Raw genomic sequence first — 7,367 nt, 5'->3', positions numbered from 1 at the left:
AGGCTCTAGGGAAGGTTTGGGGGAGTTTCCCCCCCAAGAACTTTTTTTCAAATATGTGGTTGAAACGGTGCATTTTACAGCAGAAAAGGTGACCAAAAAGCCATAAATGTACAATCAGTTCTAAAGGGGAACATGAAAACTCCATGTCACCAACAGCAGAAAAGAACATTTTACAACACAAAACATTTTAATGATCAATGTGTCCACAGTGTAAGACAGCACTGTCACTGATGTAACACATTGTCATTCTGGTTGTACCCAAAATATGCCCCTGTAGCAACATGTCTATGCTGGCTGTTCCCAATTTAGGCCAGCATTGTCCTGTACAAAGCATGATTGATGCTGCCTGAGCATGTGCAGTGTGCCCAATACATATGGCAGCTTATCTCTGTAATACACATTACTTCTGTGGTGATGAAAGAAGAATAATTCAATTCAACAGATAAAATGTGGAAAAGCGATCACCCAAAGGTGAACCTAATTGAAGAAACGCAATGTGAGCACAATCTTAAAGTATGCAACCTAGCAGGCATAGTGCACACTTCACCTTTTCTTTCACCAATAAATCAGGGGGAGAGCGCGAACGCAGTTCCCCACTACCAGAAATAATGCAGTTGTCTATCCGGCATTTGGGAACATAGCAGGGGTCAGCAAATCCGATGTGCAATGGGTAAACCTCACCCTGGGAGATCTGGCAGCTAAGTATGAGTTGCATGCAAGTGGGCAGGGGTTGGGTCAGTTCTGGGAAGCCCCGCTAAGCAAGGGTGAGAAGGCAGGCCCTGACCCAGGCCCAACCCCTCAACCCCCAGAAGCTCTGAGCATCTGCAGAGCTGCCTGTCCCGCGTTTAGGGGGAAGCTCCACCATGCAGAGCCCAGCAGAAGAGCAGATTGTAGCGCAGTTCCTTTCTCCCATCAGGCCCTGCTCAGCCCAAAACTAATATAAATAGCAGGATGGCTCGAGCAGGCCTGTTGCAGTCTGCCCACTGGCCTGTTGGCCCCACAGGGGCCCATGGCCCTCCTGAGCAGAGCTGCTCAGCGCTGGCCCCATTGACACCATCATAATCATCCTGGACCTCGACGCTCCACCACCACTGAATCTCAGAGTTCTGCTCAATGACAATGCTGAAGCTTGACATCTTTGCTGTAACCATATGCCGTGTTGTGTCAGCCGAGCCTGCACAGCGCCAAAGGCAAGTATTCCCTTGTCCGGGCCCAGAGGTCACTGAGTCTTCCAGTGCCATCCACTTGGCACGGCCTACTGTTCCCAGCGTTTTCTACCGCAAATCAGCACCACTGCCAAACAGAAATGCATCATTGGGGCCCATCGCTGCTGCTCTCCGACTTGACCCCAGCCCAGCGCAAAGGCACCCATGCTTCTGGTCCGATGCTGAAAAGCCTGGCTCTGCTGAGATCCGAAAGACAAGAATAAGGTATTTTGGGAACATAGCACTATTGTTTTTTGTGTTGCAACTGTATCAGCTCACACCTCTCCTGAAGGGTATAGGCTTCCCTCAGACTATGCTACCAAAAGAGTGAAAATAAGTTATACCTGTTGGGCTTGCCTGTTTCACTTTTATGATTGGGATCACTGCTGCATGGGTATTAAGCGTGTTATAAATAACCTATCATATCAGGTCATATCATAGATCACAGATCAAGATCATAAGCAACTTCCAGAAACCTTGGCAGCTGGTACACTGAGGCCCATTTGCAGGTTGCAGTGTGTTATTGGGGCACTACTAGGGTAACATATCGTGCTGTACATGTGGTATTCGCCATGCTTTGATACCCCACTGGCAACATCTATAATGTCCAATGTACTTGGTATAATGCACGGACATTTTCATCAATCCGCACTGTACTTAGAGGTAAACGTAACTGAGCTCCCGCTGTTCTTCTTTGTCTCAAGACGAGGAAAAAAGCACTGCAAAGGTTAAGTTTCTCAGCTGATAAAGGTTCACAATGAAGGCACCAAAGTCTTTGTAGAAACCAGGAACAGATTTATTAAAGGAAGCGGAGTAAACTGATTGCCAGGAGGATAAATTAGACACACTGGACTAGCTAGGCACACCCACTGGCGTGGAACCAGCTGGGGCCAGGGGAGTACCCTTGCATTTATGAGGAAAGGGAGACCAAGGGAGAAAGGGAAGGGTGGGAGACTGAGGCTGGTAGAGATGGTGAGGGAGAAAAGGAGAGAGAGAGGGAGAGAGAGAGAGAGAGAGAGAGAGAGACACAAAGAAGCACAGAGAGAGACACACACAAAGAGACAGAGACACAGGGATACAGAGACATGGGAGACAGAGACACAGGGAGACTGAGAAACAGGGAGACAGAGATACAGACCGGGGGAAGCAGGGCCTAGAGGATAAAAAGAACAGTTTGGGGAAGAGGGAGAACATGAAGGGTAGACTGGAGACATGGGTACCTTATATAGGACGCCACTCTTCCCTCAACCTCCATGGTCAGCACACACTGCCAGCAGCCAAAAAAGAAGGAAGACCCCCAGTCCTCTTTCCACAAGCTTATATAAGGCTCTTCTTTCCACCCACTGCAGGGCCAGCTTCTCACCCAGGCAAGTGTTTGTTTGGGCAAGTGTTGCTGGACTCGTTTCCAGGGGAGATGGTATGCAGAGTCGGACAGACGCGTTCAGGTATTTTGTGTGATTCCCAATTCAGGGGAGTTGGAAGTTTGAGCCCAGAGGCCATGTTAATTGTAGGGGATGGGGAGATGAAATTATACAGTGCAGCACAGTTGGGGCCAAAAGGCACACTAATTGTGGAGTGGGGAATCTAGATTCTCAGCAGGAGCTAGCTTGGTGAGGGCATGCCAACTGTCCCTAGGTAGTGGAGGAGGGTTTCATGGAAGTGGAATAAAGATTCAGCCCTAGGCGGCAGATTACACTGGGGCTGGTTTCTGGCTTAAGGAAGCTGCTGAACAGGTTTTCCAACAGCAGAGTCAGCCAAGCTTTTGGGAGGAATTTGATCCCTTTGTTACTCTCTGTAGGCTGGTTGCCTGGGAATGGAGTCCCTAAATGAAGAATGTCTGGTGTGCCAGAAACCAGCAACTACAGGGATCGTGAAGATACAAAATATAGTGATCAGGCAATATTGGGGAATATGCAAACACTTGACAGAAATAAACAGCTAGCATAAACAGTGCATTGAATATACAGTCATACTCAGTGCAAGGTGGAAAATGCATTTGGGATACATGAAAGTCACCCATAGCCATTACCACAGTGTAAACCATTGTATTAGTAAATAAATCAAGAAGAGCATCAAACAGTTGTGCGCAGAAATGCTGCTCTTCACTCAGCTCCCAGGCCCCATGCAAAACACTTGACATCAAGACGTTGCTCCTGACAAGAAATCTGTGCACTGCTAATGCCAGGTACTGCGTAATTTGCAAATGAAGGAATACCTCCTTACAAGCATTCAACTCGTTGGTTTGCGAAGCAACCGTAGACAAATTACCATCCCTGACCGCAGAAATGGAATCTACCAGAAGAACTACATTACAGACACCTCTCATGCGACTCCCCAAATGTAGTGTGTGGTGTCTTCCGCCACTCACTAAAACAAGCAGCTTTCCTTCCGTGCATGTATAGATACAGCCACTCAATAGCACTTCGCGATGAGAGCAAATCATTCTTTTCCATTGGCACACGTGACCTAAACATACCTAATTATGCCACCATGCAATGTTAGGATGAGAAACCAATTAAACTAAAATATACAATCTGCGCTTACACAGGAGAGAATGGGAGGATAACCCAAGGGCGGCCAACTGCCATTCTTGTGTACTGTAGGCATGACAATAAAACACAGAGTCTGCTTTGGCCCATTCCAAAAAACAAGGCCCAATTCCCGGAGCCACTTCAAATAGGTTACCAGGCCACGTAATTTATACAGGTCGATAACTGCAATGATGTAACACTATTCTTGCACTTGCTGTACATCGTGTGCTTTAACCCTCGAAAACAGACAAGGGTGGAAAAGAGGGCCAGTCCCGGACCTCTCCATACCTTTTGCCCATTAAGTGCACAACAATGTGAAATCAGAACTGCTGTTCACTACAAAACCTGACCACTGGCCCCGTCCCGGGCAGCTCACTCCCGAACAAAATGCCTCAGTAATTATTTCTTCCAGCAGGCAATGAGGTCCAAGTGGGCCGGTCAGGGGGGTGGTCCTAGCAGTTCTCATTCGGCCATGGACCATCCAGTCATTTCGCCAAAGGAAGGGGTCAACACGCACCACCCCAGCGTTGAAGGCGGCCAACTCCAAAGTAGTTTTAATAATGGTATGCCCTCCATTGCTGAGTATGGCCTTATTCTTCCTAGGCGACCTATAAACTCCTTCTATCCATGCCATCGACCACCCCCCAATTGCAAAATGTAGTAATATAAAAACATTAAGTATGCGGGGCGGCCAACAAACAAAGTAGCTGACCTAACCGTAAAGTGCCACCTGCTGCCAACTGCAGATCGTGTCAAACAAAGCAGGAAAATATATGAAACACATAAAATATGCAGACCACTGGTACATGTATAAAAAAACACAAAACAAAGACTACAAAAAGCTTCCTTCATATGCTTTGTGCTTCTAATAAGGATTGCAAAGCACAGGGAACCACATGGTCAGATAGCATCTGAAGAACAGGTATCATTGTAAGTCGACAAATATGTTGGTACTTTTAACACAAAAATAACATAACAAGTGCATTACGGTTTTGTTATTTAATCCATAAAATAGGGGCACAATTTGGCCAATAGATACTGTGTTGAATCTACAATGGGTGAGCCATCTTCTTGCTGATGTTTTTAAATAGTGTGTTAAATATCTTTTTATTTCACTAAAAATAGATCAGATGAAATACAATCTTTTCTGCGTCGTAGTTATTTCGGTGTCTTTCCTTTTGGCCATCATTGTATTCATCAGTAATTATTCAAGCTGCCTCCTCTGCAATTTTGTTGTTGGTACTGTTTCACAATATCAGTCATAACCATTTACAAAACAAAGTGTATCTTTCACATACTAAATCCGCCGTATCTTTAGAGAACAATCACTGGAACGCATGTCAAGCAAAGTTTTCCCATTGAAATAGGCTTTGGGATAACCCCACAAAGATAACAAAAGTAAAATTGGTCTGAAACAAAATGTAACCATTGAAAACCCTTGCTTTAATCTAAGTGAGTAGGGAAATTGGAAGAGGTTACAGGAAGAAAAATAACGTCTTTATTTTATTTGTTGGCAGAACAGTGATTCAAATCCCTGCACATCAGAGCTATAAAGTGCCACGGATCTTGGTTTTGCGTGATAAATACAGAGGGCCTCATTACGACCCAGGCGGTAAGTTACCGCCTGGGTCGTACCCTTACCACCATGGTGTAAACTACGTTTACACCATGGTGGATGGCGGATTTACCGCCCCATTCCAAGGTGAGTGGGGCGGTAAATCCCCATTTCCCATTTTACCCTTCCCCATTCCCATTTTTGCCCCATAGGGCATAATGGGAGTGGGGAAGGCGCTAATTACGCCACCGTAAATTACTGTGGCGTAATTAGCACCATGGTCCCTTAGCGCCATGGATTTTAACGCCTGCAAAAAGCAGGCGTTAAAATCACCATAGCGCTAATGGACCTTGTAATCAGGCGTTAAGGGTCGGCGCCGAGAGAATAATTGATACTGTCTGTTTCAGAATTTTAATAAGATGTAGAATGGCATCACATGCTTGTTAATAACTGAGAGTTGTATGTTCAAATCCACTCAAATTCTCAAATATTTCAAAATTGTGGCCTATTCAATGTGTCATTATTCACATACAATGTCTTTGAAAATTTGCTCCTGGACCCACTACCACAATGTTTGTTTTGCTATTATTAATCAGGAGACTTTTAATAAGTATATAAGGCTTGTGACTATTAATATTATTTTGTACAATGGTGGGTGGCCTTGCAGTAAGAATTGTATCATTGGAGAACTCAGTCTCTCTTTTTTTTTCTTGAAAGGTATCGCCCAGATAAGGATGTGTGATAGTACTGGCCAGAAGAGGGAAGCTAATAACTCCATCAGGGGCATCAATGGCAAATAGGAGCTTTACATATTTCGGCATAGGTGTGCAAAGCTGTCATCTTGAATGGAACCAAAAACTGTGATTTCTAAATTCAACATATGCCGAGAACCTACCCTGCTTCTTTCGAGTGTTGGGAAAATACTTTATTGAGAGAGAAAATGAGACATCTAGACTGTCTTAAGTGTAAGTGATAGAGGCACCAAAAAATAATTTCTTTCATGATTTCCACCTCCCGCGACAAGGGTCACGAGCGTGTGGTACATTTTTTAAAAAAAGCAGAAACGGGCAGGGACTGATATTTTGACTCTGGAATTAAAAGCTGCAAGGAAACAAAAACAACTGTTCCAAATAGATGAGTGCAGAACTTGGACATGAACTAGAGAATTGAACCTCATCACATACCAACTTGAAGTAGATTTGCTTTGTAATAGGGAAGAGAGCCTGACTGTGAGTTATTTTGTGAAAACCCATGAGGGCCCATTATGTCTCAGCAACATTTAAATAACTATTGAAAGTGAGGATGAAGTCTCTCCAACTATATTCAGTTATACCCCCTAGATACATATAGACATACCCCCTAGACTAATTAAGCCCATGTAATGAATATATGATGTCTTGTGGTGGTGACGTCCTCTGCATAAAGTAAGGTGACCACCTTTGCATTAATTTTATTTAACTAAATTAAAATATTGATTCCTGAATTAGCCTGTTTCTTGTCCCCTGAATGTTGGGGTGCTTTTATATGCCAGAGTGCATTATTTTAGAGTGCCCACTTAATGACAACCAATATATCAACATATCATTCAAAATCATTACAAAGGGCTGTGGGATTACTAGGACTCACAGGATTCACATCTTTGCTTCTCTGTTTTTTCTTCTGTGGGACCACCTCATCTAACTGCAGACAATAAGTGTCTGTCCGCTGCTTTTGTCTTAGTGCTTCATTCACACGCCTCACTATAACATGGTGCAGCTCGAGGGATACTTTGTTGAAAAGGGAACAGCTGGATCAGCAAACAGGCCTTCATTTCAGAAAGAGTATACCTACATCTTCCTGCTGACTATACTTTCAATGGTATCCAGTGAAAATCTTGCCAGCAAGAATGGAGTCAGTGAAAAAGTTGTGATCAAATACCTCTGCAGTGAAAACGTTTCCAAGCAAAAAGTTGTCAAAAAATGCAGCTGGAAATGTAGCAACAAATATAGTTTTGCTAGGGTAATTGTTAGGGTTAAGTACGGTTGTGTGGGCTTGTGATTGCCTGGTTTATGGGTTATCATAGGGGTTAGGGTAAGA

General features: G+C 44.3%; 1 pseudogene; it reads right to left on the bottom strand.

Annotated features, from left to right (window-relative positions):
- Window positions 1-568: 568 nt before the first annotated feature.
- Window positions 569-706, bottom strand: LOC138517264 (U1 spliceosomal RNA; annotated as a pseudogene).
- Between the last annotated feature and the right edge of the window lie 6,661 nt (window positions 707-7,367).

Source organism: Ambystoma mexicanum, chromosome 6q (genome assembly GCF_040938575.1).
Source record: "Ambystoma mexicanum isolate Mex_15411 chromosome 6q, UKY_AmexF1_1, whole genome shotgun sequence".
Taxonomy (NCBI): Eukaryota; Metazoa; Chordata; class Amphibia; order Caudata; family Ambystomatidae; genus Ambystoma; species Ambystoma mexicanum.
Note: the sequence above shows the minus strand (reverse complement) of the source record. Positions and strands in the feature narration are given on the sequence as shown.